Here is a 24,747-nt window from a genome sequence, read left to right on the forward strand (position 1 = left end):
AGACTGGGTTTTATTATGGGGAAAACATGGGTATCAGCAACTTTGACCCATTTCAACATAATTGGCTCTGATCAGGCCTAACTTTCTTTAAGAAGTCAAGAGCCTCTTCAAATAGTCACTAAATATTGGCATAAAATAAGGAATTGGCTGGAAGAAATTACAGGACAAAAATAGAAATGAAACTGGAACTGTTCCTCCTTGGCATCTTAAAGGCAAAAATGGACAAAAAAAAAATCCAATATATAATTTTGCATATATTGACAGCCACTAGAATCACATTAGCACAAAACTGGAAACAGGCAGATAGTCCGCCTAAAATACTTGTATGTGCTGCGATGGATAATTTGACAATGGAATTTAATGACAGAGATGAATCAGGGTATTATCAGGCTTGGAAAAGATGGTATACCTCGTTAGAGAATAGAAAGATAACTATGAAATAATAATTAGATAATAGTATATGAGTATCTTTGTATATTTGTGTAAGTAGTAATATAATTTATAATTGTAATATAATTACAATGAGTGTATAATATAGTATAATGCATTAGAGAATTAGTATTTATATAAGATGGATAGTGACACCAATATGAATTCACTATAATGAAAAAAATGGTTTGTTTTGTGTCTTTTGTTTGGGGTTTTAATGTTAAAAATGTTTAATAAAATTATTTTTAAAAAAAAGGGGGGGGAGAGAAATAGTCACTAAATAGTAAAAATAGCCACTAAATTGTTAACTGCTCTTGCTGATTTTAAACATTGTTCATTCCCTATATTTTTAAACAAAAATATATTCATTTGGCATTTGCATATTATTAGGTTCTATAAAGTGAATCAGTATTTTCCTGGTTGGTATGAAACTGGCCATCCTCGTAAGAGCTGCAGTAACATAAAAATGCTTCATTCAGTAAAAATGGAAAGATGCGTTGTGGAAAATAAAGTCACTGTATGTATCTTCATGTTCTTTATAAATATCTTCTTTATTCATGGTGCTCAGGAAAATACCACACAGATCATATTAGGCAAATCTTTAAGGACAAAGAAAACAACATCAACAAGCAATATGACAATATTTTTATTCTATGCATTTGCAACAATGTTGCATGCAATGTTGCTTGTTTTGATCTCATCCTTGAGCTATTCAGAATCAAACTCCTGAAATGAGCAGTGAATTAGCTTGCAGCACTGCATTATAACCACTGCACCATCACAGTATGGACTTAACTCTCAAACTGCCCAAGAAGCTGCTGATACAGTTCTACAGAGGAATCATTGAGTCTGTCATCTGCACTTCTATAACTGTCTGGTTTGGTGCTGCAAGTCGACACAGACTTCAGAGGATAATCAGAACTGCAGAAAAAACAATTGCTGCCAACCTGCCTTCCATTGAGGACCTGTATACTGCACGAGTCAAAAAGAGGACGGGGAAAATATTTACTGACCCCTCACATCCTGGATACAAATTGTTTCAACTCCTACCCTCAAAACGTCGCTACAGAGCACTGCACACTAAGACAACTAGACACAAGAACAGTTTTTTTCCAAATGCCATCACTCTACTAAACAAATAATTCCCTCAACACTGTCAGACTTTCTACTAAATCTGCACTTCTATTCTACTAGTTTTTCTCATCATTCCTTTCACCCATTTCCTCCCATGTTGACTGTATGACTGTAACTTGTTGCTTATATCCTAAGATTTTTATTAATATTGCTTCTTCATTGCTTATTTGACCCCTATGACAATCATTAAGTGTTGTACCATATGATTCTTGACAAATGTATATTTTATTTTATGTACGCTGAGAGCATATACACCAAGACAAATTCCTTGTGTGTCCAATCACACTTGGCCAATAAAAATTCTATTCTATTCTATTCTATTCTATTCTATTAATTTCCAGACAATAGGACCAGTTCAACTGGAAGTGAATTTTAATATTTCTAGTGGACACCAGATAAGGAAAAACAGGATTGATTATGCACCATTATGCTTACCACTCTTTTTTTTTCCAAAGAGAGCATTTATACTGAATAAAGGGAAGAAGCTAATTTGATGTCAACAATGGGAACCTATTAGCTGAGTTGGAATATTGAGAATGGAGGCTTGCCAAATTTCTCATGACAAGGTTACCAAAGGTCTGGGGGAAAATGCATCTGGACTTGTGTGATTTTATGCTGAATGCAGAAAGTGAAGGCTTTGGGGAATGACATCAAAGACAGCCATTTCTACTCATAGGGCATATCTAGATGAATAAAAGAAGACAAGGGTATGTAATTCCAAAATCTAAACCAATATCTCAGTTTGACAGGTTTAATAGTAAAGAGTGGAGTGAAAAGCCACCTACATATCCTTGCCAGAGCATATTAAGAAAGTTTTAAAAAGAATATATAAATCTAAGCCATTCTGAGACATTTGTTCATAGTAAGGGTTGCATAGAGTTTAAAATATTTATATACTCCATGATGCATATTAATCATTGTTAACTCAAAGTTAAAATAGAGTGGCAAACTGCTTTGAAATTGTATTCCAGCCAATATGTTCTTTAATTTTTAATGACACAATTTTAAGTGCCATGCCCTTAACTCATTGGCATTCATGTTAATTGGACTAATTATAATGCATTAATTTAGAATTAATGTAGATATTATACATACTTCCATGAGATACTTGGTGCAACTCAATATTAATTTAATATACCATTCAAGTACATGCTATCCATTTCAAGTCATTAGCCATGACGCTACTGCTCTAAAGAACAGGACAAATGCTATCTTAAAAGGTGATTATCTTAGCTACTGACAACCGTTGCTTCTTTCTGACTATTTCTGAAGACCATGCTAAGAATTACTAAACTGCATAGATTGTAATATTAGATATTATTGTAATAATATCTCTCTAAACTACAGAATATTAAATGTACACCCATGAAATAGTTGTAAGTTCTAATGCATTGACTTCAGATTTCAGTGATCTGTGATCATTACTAGACTGAGTTCTAGTAATAGGACACCACTGATCAAATATCAAATAAAACTTTTAACATTATCTCGTGTTACCTAAGTGGAATCTTGGATCCTAACTTTCTGTTAAGGTTTAAGATAAGTGGATCCATTGAAGCAAAGTTGTGCCTTTTCCACGAGTAGAGTTCTTCCACAAGTAGAAGAGAAAAGTATAGATCCCAGCTAGTGATTTCCTGAGGGCTTAGTTTACTCACTTGATTCTGAATCAATAAAGCTTTTTCCATTCATTTGAAAGTCATTAAAAGTAAAAATGTGACTGGAAAGCAGAAATGTGCTATCACTTCTAGACATTTATTGCCCAGAATTGTTTTTATATACAGAGGGCAAAAAATCAATGGTTAGAGACTGGGACAAAGCTGTTTGGTATATACAGTATCTATGAAAAACCAAGTGTTATATAAATAGTTGGTAGGTGTTCTATTTATTTGAATTAGTATTCCAAAGGTACAAAATTTTTGAAAATGAAATACTAATAGAAAATCATGTGGAATGAAATTATGGATTAAATAAAAGCAAAATTATAGCAATTCACCTTCACTCTTAAATATACGATCCCACCAATTAGTGTTGTTCTGACGGGCTCTCTGGTACACTCCTCCCAAAAATTCACAGGTACAAATTTCAGACACACACACGTTTGAAAATTCAAAACAATGTTCTTTATAATGAAAATTCACTTCTACTAAGCCCTCTTTTGGTATAGTAAAGAGCACTGGTCTCCAAACAAACTGGTAATTTGTACTAGTCCCTTATCAGTTCTGTGATACTTAGCTTGCAGCTGTGAGGCAATTCACAGTCCTTCTTCTTTCACAAAGTGAAACACAATTTGCTCTGGTTTAGTTTCAAAGCGGGGAAAAATCAGCACACAAAAGGTCAAAGTCAGTAAAGCAGTCATGAAACACAATGATCAGATAATCCTCCACTATGGCCAAACCCACAGGCTGCTCTTTATAGCAGCCTCACTAATTACCACAGCCCCACCCAACCACAGGTGGCCTCATTTTCTTTGATAATAATCTCTCAGTTGTTGTTGCCTATGCATCGCTCTCCACATGCGTGGCTGTATCATTAACTCTTGTTCTGAATCCAAGGAGGAGCTAGATAATTGATCTCCTTCTGACCTGTCTGCCACACTCTCCTCCTCCCTGTCACTCATGTCTTCTTGGTCAGAGGAGCCTTCATCAGCAGATTCCACCGGGGGGGGGGGCAAAACAGGCCTGCAGCATGTGGATGTCTCCCCCACATCCACAGTCCTTGGGGCAGGAGCTGGGCCAGAGCTAACCACAACAAGTGTTCAGCTGGTTTTTGAAAGTTATTAGGAATAAAAGGCTCAGGCCACGTGAAACTACAGGCTCAGGCAACGTGAAAAAATTTAAATCAATGTTTTCCTAATTTTGAAATTTTAAGATCTGTGGACTTCAGCTTCCAGAATTCTCCTGCCGGCACAAACAAAGCATAAGCTGTCCAGAGACCTTCTGGAGTTGCGTGGCATATAAATATCACTAACTAACTAACTAACTAACTAACTAACTAACTAACTAACTAACTAACTAACTAACTAACTAACTAACTAATTAACCAACCAACCAACCAACCAACCAACCAACCAACCAACCAAACAAACAAACAAACAAACAAACAAACAAACAAACAAACAAACAAACAAACAAACAAACAAAGGCTGAAACAAATTTTACATTTGATTGACAGAATCAAACCTACTCATTCCTTCTTTTTTACTTATCTTATTCTAGAGTTCCTCATTTGATCAATATTCCTTCATTGTTCAATTTGGAATTATTTAAATCATCTAGTCCGCTACTATCAGAGTCCTGCCTGTATCATCTATCCTCCAAAACTAACAATCAATTAATGCAATTACAGTATACCATTTTTAAAGAAAACTAATACATTCGTTCACTTTAGTATTAAAAGAAAAAATGCTATGTTCAACATCTGTTCCACCATTTAAATGGAATAGAAAATCTGTTTTCTTGAAAATATTCTTTAGTTAGTTATGGTGTTTTCAATTTCCAGGAGACCATATTGTTCATTTCCTGTTGCTAACCATTTTTATATCAGTTGCTCTATATGGATAGCTCAGAATGTTAAAGTACAGGATCATAATCAGAATAGAATTTATATTGTGAATTAACAATAACTGTTAAAATTAACTTTACAATAAAATTTATAATCAGGCAATATATATATATATATATATATATATATATATATATATATATATATATATATATATATATATATATATATATATATATATATACATACACCGTATTTTTCGCTCTATAAGACGCACCTGCTGATAAGACACACCTAGATTTTAGAGGAGGAAAATAGAAAAAAAATATTTTGAGCCAAAAAGGGGAGAGGAAGAGAGGAAGGAGTGAAAGAAGGGAGTGAGGGAGGAAAGAAGGGAGGAAGGAAAAGGAAAGCAAGAAATGGAGGGAGGAAAGGAAGGAAGGAAAGAAAGAAAGGGGGAAGGGACAGGAACAGAGGAAGGAAGCAAGGAAACCTATGAAAGGGGAGAGTAAGAGAGGAAGGACTGAAGGGAGGGAGGGAGGGAAGAAGGTAGGAAGGAGAAAGAAAAGAAGAAATAGAGGAAGGGAAGGTAAAAGAGAGAAAGAAAAAGAGCAAGAAAGAAAGCAAGAAAGAGAGAAAGAAAAAGAGCAAGAAAGAAAGCAAGAAAGAGAGAAAGAAAGAAAATGAAAGAGAAATAAAAATAGAGAGGGGGAATGAAAGAAATGGAAGGAGGGAAGGAAGGAGAGAAAGAAAGAGAAAGAAAGCAAGAGAAAGAAAAAAGAATGAAAGAGCAAGAGAGCAAGAGAGAAAAAGAAAGAAAGAGAGAAAGAAAGAAAGAAAGAAAGGCAACTTCAAAGAAAGGCTCACTGAGCATCTCTCACTCTCTCTCTCTTTCTATCCCTCTTTCTTTCTTTCTCTTCCTTTCTCTCTCTCCTCTTCCTTTATCTCCTCTCTCTCCCTCCCTCTCTCTTTCTCTCCCCCCTCTCTCCCCCTTTCCCTCTCTCTTTCTCTCTCTCTCCCTCTCTTGCTATCTCTCCCCCCTCTCCCTCTCTCTTTCTCTCCCCCCTCTCCCCCCTTTCCCTCTCTCTTTCTCTCTCTCCCTCTCTTGCTATCTCTCCCCCTCTCCCACTCTTTCTCCCTCTCCCTCTCTTTCTCTCTCTCCCCCTCTCTCTTTCTCTCTCTCTCCCCCTCTTTCTCTCTCTTCTTCTCACTTTCTCTCTCTTGTTTTCTTTCTGTCTCTTTTGCTTTCTCTCTCTCTCACTCTTTCTCTCTTGTTTTCTTTCTCACGCTCTTTCTCTCTCTTGTTCTCTCTCTCTTGCTATCTCTTTCTCTCCCCCCCTTTCTCTCACTCTCTCTTTCTCACTTTCTCTCTATCTTGCTGTCTGTTGCTCTCACTCACTCTCGTTCTCTCTTCGTTCTTCTCAGCGGTGACGCGCGCACGCCCTGCCAGCCTCACCTTTGCCGAGAGCACTTTCGCCCCGGGCTCTCAGCAAGGGGGTTGTAGGAGAGGCGGGGCCGGCGGCAAAGGTGATATTCAATGTCGGGGGCGCACGGGCGGTTGTGCGCGCTCCCTATCTCCCTGCTAGCCCACTCGGAATATTCAAAATAAGAAAAGCCTTTGCCGGCGAAGGTTTTTCTTATTTTGAATATTCCGAGTGGGCTAGCAGGGAGATAGGGAGCGCGCGCAACCGCCCGTGCGCCCCCGACATTGAATATCACCTTTGCCGCCGGCCCCGCCTCTCCTACAACCCCCTTGCTGAGAGCCCGGGGCAAAAGTGCTCTCGGCAAAGGTGAGGCGGGCAGGGCGTGCGCGCGTCACCGCTGAGAAGAACGAAGAGAGAGCGAGAGTGAGTGAGAGCAACAGACAACGGCCTCCACTGAGAAAAGCCTTTGCCGGCATTTCCTCTCGGCATCAAGGAGGTGCAGCAGCGGGCAGAGAGAGGGAAGGGGGGGCAGCGGCATCCCTCCTGGCCTTGGCGGGCCGCCCGACCCTCCCCACCTCCTGCAAACGCGGCGGGCGGCGGGGGAAGAGCGAGGAGCCGGTTCCGGTGGGTGCGGGGCTTGGCTGGCTGGCTGGCGGTGCGGAGGGAGACCCTCCTCCGGGAGGGAGGGGGCAAGGCAGCAGCTAGCCAGCCAGCTGGCAGGCTGGCGCTTCCGAGTTCGCAGCCTCCCCCCCTCCCTGCCTGCATCTTCGCTCCATAAGACGGGGCTGATTTTTCATCCTACTTTGGGAGGAGAAAAACTGCGTCTTATGGAGCGAAAAATACGGTGTGTATATATATATATATGAATAAGAATAACAAATAACCCCATACACACACACACACATATATATATATATATGTGTGTGTGTGTGTGTGTGTGTAGATTGTTCTGAGTTCGGGTTTTGCCCCGTGTAAAATTTTGAGTGTCTATGGGACGTTTCGGTGAAATCACATTCACCATCATCAGGCTGAAATTATAAGCTTCGTGCTGCTGTAAATATATATATTGGGTTATTTGTTATTCTTAGATTGTGCTGAATTAATGAGCTAAATTACTTATAAATGTAAATCTCATTGATTTCATCAATTTGCAAAATAAAGAAATTAGGATATATCCCCCTCTCTCTGTAGCTTAACATACAAAGAACATTTTCAAAATCTTAGAAGTCAAACTTTAGAGAAGGATATTTGTAATCTGTCTTAGAGTGAAACCCATTTATTTCCTATGAATGTCATCTAAATCAGCCCCAGTGATCAAAGTTGCACACACTTTTCTAAAATAAACTCCATAAATAAAACCCTATTTCCAGTTGCCATGAATCTATACTTTCTCCATTAATATTCTGACCAACATAGTCTCCTTCTAGTTCAATCCATAAACATTATACATAATTACATTTTCCACAGACTTCATCTAACTTGATTCCCAAGCAAAATAGACAACTTCTGATTCAGATGCAACCAGTGGTCTTTCTTCCATCGTGCTGAAATGCATCCTGAACTAAATCGGGTCAGGAAGCTTACTTAGTATTTAATATATTTAGCCTTTGACAGATGAATTCAGATGATCATAATTTTGCAGTACTTTTAGGCAAGTTGCAAATAGCATATCTGCCTTGCATTCTTAACTTTCCACTCCAGGAACACAATTGCTCATCACTTTTATAATGGGAAGGACTTACTGGAAATATAGTATTTTTAATAGGGATTTATTTATTTATTTATTTATTTATTTATTTATTTATTTATTTATTTATTTATTTATTTATTTATTTATTTATTTATTTATTTATTTATTTATTTATTTATTTATTTATTCATTTATTCATTTATTCATTTATTCATTTATTTATTCATTTATTCATTTATTTATTTATTCATTTATTTATTTATTCAATTTTTATGCCGCCCTCCTCCTTAGACTCAGGGCGGCTTACAACATGTTAGCAATAGCACTTTTTAACAGAGCCAGCATATTGCCCCCACAATCCGGGTCCTCATTTTACCCACCTCGGAAGGATGGAAGGCTGAGTCAACCTTGAGCCGGTGATAAGATTTGAACCGCTGACCTTCAGATGTACAGTCAGCTTCAGTGGCCTGCAGTACAGCACTCTACCTGCTGTGCCACCCCGGCTCTTATATGTATGTCTTTTATATATACATAAACATACATACACATATATCTTCATATAAATACACACAAACACACACACACACACACACACACACACACATATACAGTATGTAATTATGTATATATACTTACAAACAGTAATGGGCAGCCAAATTTTTTACTGCCACACTGTGGGTGTGGCTTATTTTGTGGATGTGGCCTAATAGTCATGTGACTGGGTAGGAGTGGCTTGCCGGTCATGTGACCAGGGGGGAGTGGCTTGAATGATCATCATTTTTCAAACGAACTGTTAAGTCCTCGACTTACAACCTCACCAGTGTTGCTTGCTGGGGTGAAAATTTGCTTTCTGTTTCCCGTGCTGTACTTCCTGGGTCACCCCCCACCTCAGGCTGGGTAGCTAGGCAAACAGATGCTGATCAGCTATTGAGAAAAGATGGGGGAGGAAAAGGACCTCCTGCTGGTGCTGGTCTCCCTGCCGCTTTCCAAGGAGGAGGACGGGAGGGGGTGATTTAAAAATATCGGAAAGCCGAGGGAGAGTTACAAGGTTGTTATTGCCGCAAGATGCGCGGCTCAACTCTCCTTTTTTCCCTGCTGCTGCGTGCTCGTCATTTTCCCCCTTTTTACTCCTTCCTGGCCTCAGGAGGCGGCCGCGTGAGGCTGGAGGGGAGCTGGGCAGGAAAGAGGGAAGCTCATCTGAGGCCAGGAAGGAGGAAAGAGGAAAAAAGTGAGGCGAGCGCATGAGCAGGAAGGAAAAAAAGGAGAGCCGAGACCGGTAATCCAGGAAGTGATTGCCACCAATGAGCTGGAGCTGTGCACGCGGCTTCATTTCCACCGGTGGAACTGTGTTCCACCCTGTCCTGCTTGCTGCCCACCTCTGCTTACAAAGGGTCAGTTTATAAAGCCTTACAAGGTGTGCAGGTTCTCCTAATATCTCCAACATACAACTGAAACTGCCATGTTTACAGCTTCTAGAAGTTGGCCCAAAATGTCCTTTTTGCCGACTCAGCATTTTGCAAACTTTATTTGAGGTCTCCTAGAACTCCGAATCTTTAGTCTTTTGAACTAAACTTTTGCACAGCATAGTTTTATATCATCATGAGCCAAATTTCATCAAAATCTGAGATGGTAAGGTGGGGATGATCTTTAAAATTGGTCCATTTCACACAGAATGACTCAAAGTTAAAGCAATAATATACTCTTCTGTGCAGGCACAACAAACAGCTTTTAAATAAAAATAGCCTTTTTCGCCTTGCTCTCTGTTCATCATTAAGATCTGTGGCAGTATCTATTATAGATTTTTGTTTTAGTAAATAGTGGTTATAAGGTTCCTAGCAGATTTTTTAAAAGAAATAAAAAACTGTATCACTTCATCATTTTTTCCAGCCATGCCAGCCAAGTAGAATTTGTTTTAAAAGAAAAAAGCCATTAGGAGTTGGTTTTGATTCAAGTCATTCTCCACACTGTGAGTGATAACTGACAAATGTTCTATCCTACACGTTGGCAAAAAGAATCAGAGCACCAAATACAAGCTGAATAGACAAGACCTTGCAGACAACTCTCACTCTGTCAAAGACCTTGAATACTCATATCAAATGACCTAAGTGCCAAAGCCCAGTGCAGCAACATCGCCAAAAAGGCTTCAAGCATTGTTAACTTAATCTTACGTAGCTTCTTCTTGGGTAATATCTAACTATTAACCAGAGCATACAAAACATTCACCAGACTAATCCTTGAATGCAGCTCATCTCTCTGGAACCCACATCACATACTGGACATAAATACATTAGAAAGTGTCCAGAGATACTTTACGAGAAGAAACATAGAAACATAGAAGTCTGACGGCAGAAAAAGACCTCATGGTCCATCTAGTCTGCCCTTATACTATTTTCTGTATTTTATCTTAGGATGGATATATGTTTATCCCAGGCATGTTTAAATTCAGTTACTGTGGATTTATCTACCACGTCTGCTGGAAGTTTGTTCCAAGGATCTACTACTCTTTCAGTAAAATAATATTTTCTCATGTTGCTTTTGGTCTTTCCCCCAACTAACTTCAGATTGTGTCCCCTTGTCCTTGTGTTCACTTTCCTATTAAAAACACTTCCCTCCTGGATCTTATTTAACCCTTTAATATATTTAAATGTTTCGATCATGTCCCCCCTTTTCCTTCTGTCCTCCAGACTATACAGATTGAGTTCATTAAAGAACCCTCCACTCCTCTACTCACAACAGAATACTTTATGCAACCAGACTTGAAATCCTGGGCTTAAAAAGTTTAGAAGTATGCTGCATTCAGCATGACTTAAGCATAGCGCATAAAATTATCTGCGACAACATCCTTCCTGTCAACAACTACTTCAGCTTCAACCATAACAATACATGAGCATGCAACAGATACAAACTCAAAATGTACCTCTCCAAACTTCACTGTAGAAATCACAGCATTAGCAACAGAGTGGTTAATGCCTGGTTTCATCACCAAACACCCAAAATGTTACCCTTAGACTGTCTACTGTTGACCACACCCAATTCCTAAGATGTCAGTAAGGGGCGTGCATAAATGCACCAGTGTGCCTGCCGTCCCTGTCCTAATGTTCCCTCTTATCAGTACCCATATAATAGATCTAAACAAAGTTATATCTGTTTTCATAGATTTTCACAGGTACAGGTATGAATGTCTTGGCATATTTGGGTTTCTTCCCATGTAAGTTTCAGAGATTCCTGGCTAAGGTTCAACAAAGTCTCACTTGTCATATTCAGGCTGGTGCTTTTGGCTTTGTGCTAGGGTGAACAAAGCATGATCTCAGCTGCCTTCCCTCTATAAATACTGGTGGGGGTGTGTGGAGTGCTGGCTCAGCTGCTGCAAGCTGTGTTGAAACTTCCTGGTTAGTTGGTGGGGTAACACCTTGAGTAATTGATGCAATTGATGTATGCTGATTAGTTGATATTTGTGGATTATGGGTGATATCCTGAGTAGTTGGAGCCTGCAACTAGTTATCTGTTTAGCAATATATGTCTGTGGTGTAACATCCTGGATTTTGGTTTGGCTGCAAGTTTGAGGTCTGGTCATGTGTTTATGGTGTGTGTAAGTGTGTTTTGTGTGAGTGTCAGAGGAGGGTGCAGCAGTTGGAGGCACTGCTGTGGTTTGGCTTCTGAAGTGGTGGTTGTATTTGGTCTGAAGGGTGGGTTTGGGTTTGGGTCTGCTGAAGGTGATAAATAAATAAATAAATTAGATAGTATTTAGTATTAGATATTAGATCTATGTTTTTCTGTTCATTGGATTTGTTTGGATATTAATGTATGATCTTTTAAACATTTCAATGATGAGTCACTTTATTTATTATTATTTTATTTTATTATTTAGATTTGTATGCCGCCCCTCTCCGAAGACTCGGGGCAGCTCACAACAAGATAGAACAAATCATAAATAATCCAAATAACATTAAAATATTTAAAGATTTAAAAGAACCCCATATACTAACAGACACACACACAAGCATACCATGTATAAATTAAACATGCCCGGGGGAGGTGTTTCAATTCTCCCATGCCTGACGGCAAAGGTGGGTTTTAAGGAGTTTACGGAAGGCAGGAAGAGTAGGGGCAGTTCTAATCTCTGGGGGGAGTTGGTTCCAGAGAGTCGGTGCCGCCACAGAGAAGGCTCCTCCCCTGGGGCCCACCAACCGACATTGTTCAGTTGACGGGACCCGGAGAAGGCCCACTCTGTGGGACCTAATCGGTCGCTGGGATTCGTGCGGCAGGAGGCGGTCTCGGAGATATTCTGGTCCAGTGCCATGAAGGGCTTAAAGGTCATAACCAACACTTTGAATTGTGACCGGAAATTGATCGGCAGCCAATGCAGGCTGCGGAGTGATGGTGAAACATGGGCATACCTAGGTAAGCCCATGACTGCTCTCGCAGCTGCATTCTGCACGAATTATTATTTACCTATTTAGTGTCTCGCTTTTTAATGGCAGAGTTTGCTCTAAACATGTTAGCATTATAGAAATCCAGAAACTAAATGCACTATGCTGTGATTAAGAATTAAAGGAGAAAGGAGGAAGAGAATCAAATGATTGCTAAGGATGCCAAGGTGATCACTTCCTGGATTCCATCTTCCCTCCATTATTCTAGTGGTGTCCTTAGCAACCTGCCAGTATACATGATGTCAAAGCTCCACCCCCGGAATCTCTTTGTGGGATTCCCCAGCTCCTTTTGCTTGCGGCGCCGCAAGCAAAGGGAGATCTTTTCATGTAAAAATATATTTTTTATTTTTACAAGAAAGGACGCCGCAGTGGCGCCGCAAGCAAAGGGAGGTCATTTCACGTAAAAATAAAAAAAAATTACATGAAAGGACCTCCCTTTGCTTGCGGCTCCACTGTGGCATCCTTTTTTGTAAAAATAAAAATAAATAAAAATAAAAAATCCGTAAAAATAAAAAATGATGGGATTCCAGGAGCGGAGCTTTGATGCCACGGACCGTTCGGGTTTGGGTTTGGGTTTGCCGAACCTTGCATGAATTTCGTCCGAACTCGCCGAACCCAAACACCGTTGGGTTCGCTCATCACTAGTTAGGACGCTGTCCATTATGGTTGGGTTGGCAATATATTGGCTGCAGGTGTTGCACAGTGCCACAAGAGGGAGCTAGAGTTTATAGTTTATTTTGCTGAGTCATCCACTCTGTTTCTCTTTGTCTGGCTACTCACTATTATTGACTACCCACTGTATGTAAGCTCTGCAATGTCTCTTCAACTCTACAATCTCTCTGTATTGTAGTTATATATTAGGCTTGATATTTTTGTTTACTGATTATGACAAAGACAAGTGGTAAGAAGGACTTTGTACTTGGTAATATTTGGATTGTTATTCTGACTTATTGACTGTTAGACTGTTTATAGGAATATGTTTATTTCTCTAAGTACGTAAACTTTAATTCAAGTTAGTATAACTGTGTGTGGCTGAATAATTATTCACAACTAATCTCAATCTAAACATTTTTTCGTGTATACAACCTTGATAAACAAGGATTACTCTATTCATGCATTAACATAGTGGTAATTATTTAGGGGTGTGAGATTGACATCAGCAACAGTTTCCCTGAAGAATGTTTGAAATTAATTTAATTTTGTATTGATAATAATCACGTCTCTATAAACTTTGACAACAGAAAAACATATTGGTTGGATAAAGTTGTTTGGAAGGAGATATTTTATACTGCATACTAGTATTTGAAATGTTGCGATGTGAACCGGTGGCAAAGATAAGTGGAACCCACCCCTGCTAGTATGAATGAAAAACACTATTATTTTCATCACACTTAGAGTTTCAATTCTCACTTAGCCTTGGAATTTACTAGATGCTCTGGAAGCCTTTCACCTTCAGCATGTCATTTTAAAATAATTGTTGGGAGGATAAAATGAAAAGGACAATCCAAGCTTGAGCATGTTTGAATTTTCTTTCTTTTTTTAACTGCCTTTCAACTTCAGTGCATCTGAAATGGCAGCAAACATTAGCCATTTTCAAACACATTATATATGGCTGTAGGCAAAAAAATGTCAATAATAAAAAAATATTGTGTGATAATTTGTTTATTCAGTGCTCTCCTGCCTCCTGGCATTTTAGTGTGTGTGTGTGTACATACATACATACATACATACATACATACATACATACATACATACATACATACATACATTGGAAATTGAAGATAAATATTTGTGGAAATATATACAATATATGCATATGTATTTATGTGCAATATTAATTTTCAATTTTTGAAGGGAATAGGACACAAAACAAACAAACTAGGTATTTAAAACCATTTAAAAAAATATTTTATTGATTTTATAATATAAAACACACACACAACATATAACAAGTGCTCAGTGACTGTGCCCACCACCAGACAAACATTCGTACCCCACCACCAATCGGGGGTGTTTCTTGTATAAACCATTTTAACCCAAGAGCAAAATATCTATTTACATATTATAAAATGATTCCAATTTGTTTCTTGTAGCTTGGTCTCGGATTCTACTTGCCATTTATCGTCTTACCTTGTCCCATCGTCCCATCAGTTGTCGCAAGTCAGTTTCATTAACCAAATTCATCCTTGGTATTTAAAACCATTTAGAACATTTAAGAAATCAGGTTTTTGTTAATTAATTGCAGAGCTGTGAAAATCTTTCTCAATAAACAAAAGAATATCCAGCAGCCAACTTTTTATACAAATCCCTTTGTTTATGAGGTTATGATTAAAATAACATATTTCTTAAAACTTTGTTTTAAAAGAAATAGATAACTTTTTTATTTTTAAAATGTATTACGCTGTTGGCTCTTAGCAATCCCCCATTAAAAATGTGTGGTGTATCTAACTATGACCGAAAGGTTCAGAAATGCATGAAAGATCCTTCCCTAGCATTCCAATACATCTCTATAGCTAGTATAACTCTTAGCAACTTTTAGAGAATTTATGAGGAATTGGGTCACCCTAACAGGTGAACACGTTTGAATTCCGCAACCTTTTAGGGCGTTCTGACATACAAATGGACTTTTAATGAATGTCTGGAGTTGCTCCTGAATTGACTCCAAAGCATTAGGTCCCTATCCTAACATGAAGAGGCTTTATACAAAATATCGCAGCCGTTCTAGTTACCTTATATTTTTCATGTTAACTGAAAAAAGACATGAGGAGCAGTTGTCTAGGTGCAACCTTCTGTCTTCAAGCAGATTGAACATTTCATTAGTGCCATTTGCAAGCCATTGTATTCAATGTCTCCTGTGTAATTTCCTCTGCAACATTTTATTAGAGATATAGGGGGGTGGATATTGTAATTAAATGTCTTGCTACTTGACCTCTTCTGTACCAGCTGAATGAAATGTAATTACAATGATTGGAATGTTTTCTTTCAATTATTCCAGAAATATCCATGTAACTTATAACTGACACTTTGTATAAAGGTTATCCATACTTTCAATTTTTATTTTGCCGATGGAAAGAGAGCAGAGTGGCCCTGTAAGAAGTGACAAACAACTGGTTTGATATTTTATGAAACTTAACAAAAATGTGTACCAGTTTGTGAGAAACTCTTGGGCAACTCTTCAATGTGTCCAGTAGCATAAATGACTTTCTACTAATAGATTGTTTCCAGAAAATTTTATCCTCTTTTATTAGGTAAGCAAGATTCAGGTCGTAAGCATTAGGAAATATTTTCTGTCAATGTGTGTTAAAGTATTGCATTCAAATTGGCAAGATTGTGGTCTAAATTGACTCTCAATCATGGAGATTAATCAGTAACTTCACATCAGCAACTCGGTCTATTTCATAGGTTTGTTTATTGGATATTTATGAAGGAAGAAACCATATCATCATATCCTCATATTCTGATACTGGTAGAGCAAGCTACTATAAATAAACAAGGAGCAAACTTGACCATGTAGCAGAATGGTCAAACAACTGGCAACTTCAAATCTCAACAAACAAATGCTCTGTCTTAAACATTGGTAAAAAAGAATCAGAATACAAAATAAAAACTTGGAGGAAATTAACTTGTAGATGACCACCCCGTTCTGTCAAAGACCTTGGAGTACTCATATCCAATGATCTAAGGGCTAGAGCCCACTGTAACAACATTGCCAAAAAAAGCACTAAGAGTTGTTAATCTAATCTTACGTAGCTTCTTCTCCGGCAATATTACATTGCTAACCAGAGCTTACAAAACATTTGTTAGACCAATTCTTGAATACAACTCACTTGTCTGGAAACCACATTGCATATCAGACATTGATACAATCGAGAGACTCGAGAAGTATTTCACAAGAAGAGTCCTTCACTGCTCCACTCGCAACAAAATAACTTGAAATACTAAGATTAGACAATTTACAACTACGTCGCCTCTGATCTGATCTAAATATAATTCATAAAATCATATACCAAAATGTCCTTCCTATTAATGACTACTTCACCTTCAACCCCATCAATACACGAGCATGTAATAAATTCAAGCTAAATGTAAACTGATCCTGACTCTGTGATTTCTTCCCCAAACCCTAAAAACTTTAACCTTAGATTGTCTACAGTCGACCTCTCCCTGTTTCTAAGAGATCTGTAAGGGGGTTGCATATACATATCTCTGTGCCTACCATTCCTGTGCTACTGTCCTTTTGTCCTCTTTTATTGTTACTTTTTACTTGTTATGTTTATACAACTACTACTATCCTATATGTGTTTGACATGAAAAATCTACAAGCAAATAATGAAGCTCAAAGAGCACCAAGGACTCCGAAGTTTTATATTTAGTTTAAATCTGAATTAACCTTTGCAGAAGTATGAAAACCAAACATTTAGAAGCTAAGACACTTTCCAAATACTTTTTATTGACTGATAAAAATAAATGCATCCCCCCCCTCGAAATAATGTTATATACTGGGAAGCCTATATGAATTCTCTCGCAAATATTACCCTGTTTTCCTGAAAATTAGACCCTGTCTTATATTTTTTTGGAACCCCAAAGCAAGTGCTAGGCCTTATTGCCATGCACTCAAAATCCTGATTGGCCTTATTATCAGAGGATGTCTTATTTGGGGGGAAACAGGGTAGAAGAGAAAAGAAAAAATGTCTTCTTATATATGTCTCTATTAAAAATTAATTGAGAAGGTAAATGTAAGTAGATAATGCATCTTGTACAATTCCGTGGAAAACATTTATTATTTATTAAATTGATTGAATGACCATCTTATTATAGGGTAAAAGTGGCAGAATAGAGTGGCTTACAACTTCTTCCAACATTCCCTAAACTATTTATTGCTGTTGGGATTACCAGCGTGTACAGTATTTTGCTTTGGGCTGTAAAATGGTTGCTCTTGATTTTGAAGATTGTTCTGACCTGGAGGTTCAAAAGGTTACAGAAAATTTAATGGAATTCAATTTAATAGAGAAAACACTCCTCATATTTAACAGTAACTCTAACACCCACCTGAATAGCTAAGAGAAAGGCCAAGAAAGGATCCTTAGAAAGATAATCCTAAAATGTGTGTCATAAATGTCAGTGATGGGAAAAGGGGTGGGTTCTATCGGTGTGGTCCAGAGTGCCTCATTGATAGGAACCCACTAATGATGCAATTTTTGGCATTTTTTTCTGGCGTCTCTGTGTCAGAAGAAGCTCCCCCACCCTCGCTTATCTTAATGCTGACCTTTATTCATCCGAAGCACAACTGAGAAACTTCTTCTCAGCAGACGCTGGGGAAAAAATCGCCCAAAATTGTGTCATCAGTGGGTTCCTACCAATGTGGTTCTTTGGACAGCACCAGTAGGAACCCACCACTGGATGGGACAAACCCATATATACATCAATTAGAATGCTCGGCTGCATAGCTAGAGGTGTAACAAGCAGGAAGAGGGAGATTGTGATCCCGCTGTATAGAGCGCTGGTGAGACCACATTTGGAATACTGTGTTCAGTTCTGGAGACCTCACCTACAAAAAGATATTGACAAAATTGAATGGGTCCAAAGACGGGCTACAAAAATGGTGGAAGGTCTTAAGCATAAAAACTTATGAGGAAACACTTAATGAACTCAATCTGTAGAGTCCGGAGGACAAAAGGGAAAGGGGGACATGATAGAAACATTTAAATATGTTAAAGGGTTAAATAAGGTTCAGGAGGGAAGTGTTTTTAATAGGAAAGTGAACACAAGAACAAGGGGGCACAATCAGAGGTTAGTTGGGGGAAAGATCAGAAGCAATGTGAGAAAATATTATTTTACTTAAAGAGTAGTAGATGCTTGGAACAAACTTCCAGCAGACCTGGTTGGTAAATCCACAGTAACTGAATTTAAACATGCTTGGGATAAACATATATCCATTCTAAGATAAAATACAAGAAATAGTATAAGGGCAGACTAGATAGATCATGAGGTCTTTTTCTGCCGTCAATCTTCTATGTTTCTATGTTTCTAATTCCCTTTGGAGAGGACTACACTTTTATTACAGGAGATAGACTTGTTTAAATTGGAAATTAAATTCTACTTATCTTTTACTATTTACCATAAGATTACTTATTCTGATCTGTTATTATATGGACTATGCTAATCCTCTAAACTCTATCATATACTCTTTTAAAGCTTTGTACTACCTATTTCTGTTTTCTTCTTCTTCTGTTTCTATCTGTTTAAGTATTTCCAATAGTTATCCATTTAAGAGTCATCAATATTCTTTCTTTAATCTTGATTTATGAACTTTGTGCTGTATTCTATTGTGACTTTGCCTTAATAATATTTATTTTGATCCTAATTACTGGTACCATATGCTACCTTTCCCTGGAAATCTTTCTGCTGGACCTAGCCCCTGCCATCTATTGGTTGGTTGGGTCACTGTGGTGGGACCTCTGCTGGTATTCCTGTCATCACCACTAGAACTATGCTTTAGGTCCTGAAAGGCAATTTCGATTTTTAATTCTATTTGGCTGTTTTCTACTATGGCTAGGGTTCATTGACCACAACCCAGGCTGCCACTTCTAGATCTTTACTTGGGCATTACATCACTTACCTGGATTTCTCCTTCCTTCTCTGTCACTCACTCAAGCCAACTCCTTTCGGTCCACCTTGAAGCCATTTCTTTATTTGTGCTGCCTTCACTTTTCAAAATGGACCAACGTTGATTCCAATGTACTCAAAGTTGCCTCTGAGCCACCTTGGACCAACCTATGTAAGACTATGCTGCAAAGTTACTTACTTCCTGCTGCAAGATCTACCTTCTACCTACAAAGTTTACGGGGACATCTGCAGAGTATCTGGCACTAAAGAACCCTTTATTTTCCTGTTATTGATAAAGTAAATACTTGTCATTTCCAAATTATCTTTTTCTCAAACTTCATCCCTTATATTATCAGTATTCACTCGACCGACACATAAATTACCTATCTTCATTTATTTTATTTATCTTCATAAATAAAATTCACCTTACATTCTGCATTTGTTCATACTTTCTAACAGATTTATGTTTATGTGTTCATTTCTACGCATATGACATTCAACTTCATTACGCAAGATCTGACCACTTTTACTCACCTCTATTACATGTTTTCCCCTGTGCTACTATTTTTCAGATATAGGCAGCACAAATAAAGTGAGAAAGAGGCAGGTTCTGCAAAAAATAAAAATAAAAATAGTAATAATAAAAAATGTGCACTGCCTGAAGTCCTAACCCTAACGTTTTATGAACCTTATCTGCAATAGACCTGCCAAACAGGAAACATAATATAAATTTCATTTATAACTTCTATAGTTTGAATAGGAAATACAAAGGAGCTAGGAAATGAGTATTGCCTGAAAGAGGTTTAGCCTTTCATTTTGCTCTGTTTTTTATATCACCATTCTTTCAAATCCCATGATTTTCACTGAAAACAAGTATTTTTGTACCAAAGTGTTTATCTCCTATTTTTGTCATTTATTTTACTTTGCCAAAGGTCAGTTTGTTTTTCTATGTGTTATAATTGGTTTGGTAATTTAAAGCTATAGCTGAAAATGGAAAGTATGTTTAATTTATTTTAAGTGATGGTTATTTAATTTTGTTTCTATCAGGTTTGCATTCTTGGTAACTAAACTGTGGTTTAAATGTTAAATAATTCACATTGTTTTTGGAACCCAGCTTCGTGGCTCAAGAATAAACCATAAAATGTTTATTGTGCAATTATTATAAAGGGAATTTTGAAGCAGCAGGTGTTGCTTTCATGTTGGTTAGTACTGCCTCCATCTGCTAAGGGGATATTTTTACTCCCAGTTCTCATCTGCGATAGTTTGCCAGCCTTGCTTTCTGATTTTCTCAGTCACTGATTCACATCCTTGACATTAATTTTGTACATGGGTTATCCGATTGCAAGACAATAAAGCTTAATCTTTTCATTAGTGAAACTGATAATGATTGGGAAGAGACAGTTTTAAAATGATGATGGCAGTTACATAGCATTTGAATGATATGGACCCCATATTTTCTTTTTTTTTAAAGAATCCATGCAGGTGTGAAGTTCTATGTTAGGAATCTAGATTGATATGACATTAACTTGTAGGATGTAACCTAATTCTGAAATTATAATAGCAGTAGTTGGTGTTATATTATAATGGAGAAACTATCAATAAAGTATTTTCTCTTCATGGTATACTTATTGTTTTTACAACAATCACATAAGGATGTAATGCCTGTTTTCTGTGTTGCAAGCCATAGAACATTTTTAATAGCTATAAAGGAAATCATGGATCCACTTTTCATTGTTTGATCCAATAATACATGTTGTGATTCAGCCTGAGGCTCCTCAGGGACCGGCTGCATCTCTGCTGGATCCATGCCCGGAGGAGGAGGACAGTGAACAGGAGGGGGAGGACCAGGCAGACGGGGGAGAGGAAAGTCAGGAAGAGGAGGAGGGAGAGCAGCCTGAGAGCCCCGGGGGGGGGGGGTGCTCTCCCCAGCTAGTAGCCTGGACTCATTGGATGAAGGAGCACAGGCTATAATTGACATTAGACAGCACCGTGCAGCTCAGAGACGGGATCAATTAGAAAGGTATTTGCATCACTGAATTGGCAACAGCTGGGTTTGGGTGTGGTTCTCCTCAGCAGGGTTTAAAAGGCAGGCCCGCCCTTGCAGCCTTGTGGAGCGTTATCAACTGGAAGTTCTGTGACCCTGCTTTGCTTCTCGGCGTCTCTGATCTTGGCTTGTGGCCTAGAAGTCTGGAAGACTTGGGGGAGGTGTGGGTTTGTTATCTCCAGGGTTGTTTTTGACAGCAAGAATCCTGTTTTATTTTATGGCCTTTGTGAAACCTCTGTGAAGTTCCAGCGTGTTCCTGTCTGTAAGAACAGTTTCTGTTACCTGTGTTTGCTTTGAATTATATAAACTGCCTTTGCTTTTTACCAGTGTGTCTGGATTCTCTTTTTGGTTTGGTGTTGGCTTCTGGAGGGACCCAGACAGAACAATACAGAAATAAAGTTATGCTGAATCAGTACCAAGAGCAAGCTTATCCAATACCTGCCAACAAAATAAAACAACCTGAGAAAATTTGTTTTAGGTACTGTTTAAAAATAGATGAAGATAGTGGGTACATCTTGTTAGTTCTTCACAAAAAAACCATGAACTGGCCCTCTTAAGAACACTTGCTGAGAATATCCTTTGTTGGTCTTACTAAAATTACTGAGATGACATCATGACTCTCACTCCCAGATTTCTAATACTGTACTATCTTCTCAGAACTACATGAGATTGCAAAGTGGTAGTAGTAATTTGAGAATCAAAGTTTATCTGGATTAAAACTAGCCTAAGATAAAGTCTGTGTTCTTATAATGCAAGATTTTGAGTCAAAGATACCTCGACTCAGGTGAATTATTTTGTAGGAATAATAAATGTAGTTATATTTTATTTTAATTAATTGCCTATTTTATGAATCAACCTCATCCACCATCAATTATGATGTTACTTTGGAATAACTTAAAGCAGCAATGGATAGACTTTGAATTAATACCCATTTTTATTTTTGTTCTTTTTAGGGGCATAATTTTTTGACAGTTCCTTGGGGTCTCATTTAAAACTCTTCAACTACAGTTTTTAAGTATTTTCTATCTCCCAGAAATTATGCCATTAGTTTTCAATAATGGGAGTTAAAGAAATCTCTTGAAGAAATTTGGTGGTGGTGGGGCTTTTATAACTCTAAGGCAGTGATGGCGAACCTTTTTTTCCTAAGACGACAAAAGAGCGTGCGTGTGCACTATTGCACATGCGTGAGTGCCCACACCCATAATTCAATATCTGGGAAGGGCAAAAACTCCTTCCCCTGCCCTCTAGAAGCTGGAAACAGACTTTTCCCAACTTCTGATGGGCCCAGCAGGCTCGTGTTTTGCCCTTCCCAGGCTCCAAAAGGCTGCCAGTTCACACAAATTCCTGAAAATATACCATGTACTGTTCCTAGTCAATGATGCATAGCATATTTTCAGAAAATATATGTAGATATATATGCAAATGAACTTATTTGCAGAAATATTAAAATGCTATATTGTATAACCAATCATAACTGGTATAAATACTCTAATTCATCATTAGATTGTTAGAATGATTAGAATACTGTGGGCAGAGGAGGAGGAAGGTAATAAACAGAATACTGCCACATTATGAAGGCAATTTCAGCTATGTCATAAAATGAGAAGGCGGGAATGGCATTATTCAATTGAGTGGATCTGAAAGTCAGTATGAAAGGCCACCAAAATGACCATGAACAATAACTGAATCTTGTTTGGGAAGTTTAGCAAGGAATAAACGCACTCCAAGAAATTATGGATCAAACATCCAAAGTTATTTAGCAACATTTCAGTAAATCAGTGTTTTCTGATTGTTTGTGTCCTCATTGATAATCATTTGTAAAGCTCACACTTTTTGTGAGAAGGCCCCAATTCTAAGTAAAAAATATGAGAGTGACAGCACAGTAGGGCTTCTCCTGCTATTTATCTGAAGTTGGCTTTAACTAAGATGAAAATATAATGTGTTGTGGTTCAGCCTGAGGCAGATCAAGGACCAGCTGCGTCTCTGCTGGCTCCATGCCCGGAGGAGGATGACAGCGAAGAGGAGGGGGCTGGGCAGTCGGACGGGGGAGAGTACAGTCGGGAATGTGACAAGGAAGAACAGCATGGGAGCCCCGGGGAGGGGCTCTCCCCAGCCAGTAGCTTGGAGTCTTTGGAGTCATTAGGTGACGAAGCACAAGCTGTCATTGACATGCGACAGAGACGTTTAGATCAAAGGAAGGATAAATTGAAGAAATATTATCAGCATTGAATAAGGAACACCAGGGCTTGGGTGTGGTCCTCATTAGCAAGGAAGGGTTTATAAGGCAGGCAAGCTCTTGAAGCCATGTGGAGTGTTATCAGTTTGGAGTTGCTGTAACCTGCATTGTTTCTCGGCGTCTCTGTTCCTGGCTTGTGGCCCAGCAGTCCCGAAGACCCGTGGGAGGTGTATGTCTGTTATCTACAGCCTTGTCTTGGCAGCAAGAATCCTATATTGATGCATGGACAATTGCTTTCGTGTATATATTTGGAGTTCCAGTGTTTTCCTGCTTTGTAAGGACATTTTCTGTTAGCTTCGTTTCTCTTGAACATTATAAAACTGTATTTGAATTTTACCGGTGTGTCTGGCTTTTTTTTTTACCGGTGTGTCAATCTTTTTGGGTTGGTCATAGCTTCCAGAGTGACCCAGACAGAACAATAATGGAACCGTCTTGAGTGATGTAATGAAGGCAAAAACAAAAGCAAAGAGATCCCTGCAGTAAATCAACCTGCATGATATAAAAGCAAAACACATTTAACTCAACTGAATTAGCAAGTTGAGTTTGAAAGCATTTCATTCTGCGTGCTGGCACAAACAACTGCCATGCTTTCCCATCAAGACTAATCTTTTAAAGTTAACTAATGTTCATCCAGCTATTATAAATGCTACAGTTGAAAACAATACTGTGGATTCCTTTCAGCTATGAAAGTAAAGATAAATGGTGTCAAGTGAGGTGTGAGACACGTGGAGAAGAGAAGGAAAAAACTGATTTTAGCTTTGAGGAGTGTTATAATTGAAGAGACAACAGTACCTAGGATAACATTGTCAGTTGTTCTAATTTTGCCATAGCTGTGTAGCCAACTGCTTTTAACTACACTATTAAAAGGAATCCATAGGCAATCTTTTATGTCAGGAGGTGTAAAAAAAATATTTTGCTAGCTTTCTCACAGGGGGTATTAAAACAATGTTTTATTCATACATTAGGGTTGAAAGAGCAAAGATACATACAGCACTTACAGAGGCCTTGTATTATTTGCTCAGAAATATCTCAACTGGAAACTAATATAACTGGAATGGTAAGGAAAGCTGAAAAATTGTTTCATGCTGTAGCTGACATGTTTTCTTCCCAACACATTTTATATAATCACTTAACATCAGTGATGGGCAGCCAAAATTTTGGCTGCCACACTGTGGGTGTGGCTTTTTGGGTGTGGATTGATGGTCATGTGACTGGATAGGAGTGGATTGCTAGCCATGTGGCCAGGTGGGAGT

This window comes from Erythrolamprus reginae, chromosome 2, assembly GCF_031021105.1.
Source record: "Erythrolamprus reginae isolate rEryReg1 chromosome 2, rEryReg1.hap1, whole genome shotgun sequence".
Classification (NCBI taxonomy): Eukaryota; Metazoa; Chordata; class Lepidosauria; order Squamata; family Dipsadidae; genus Erythrolamprus; species Erythrolamprus reginae.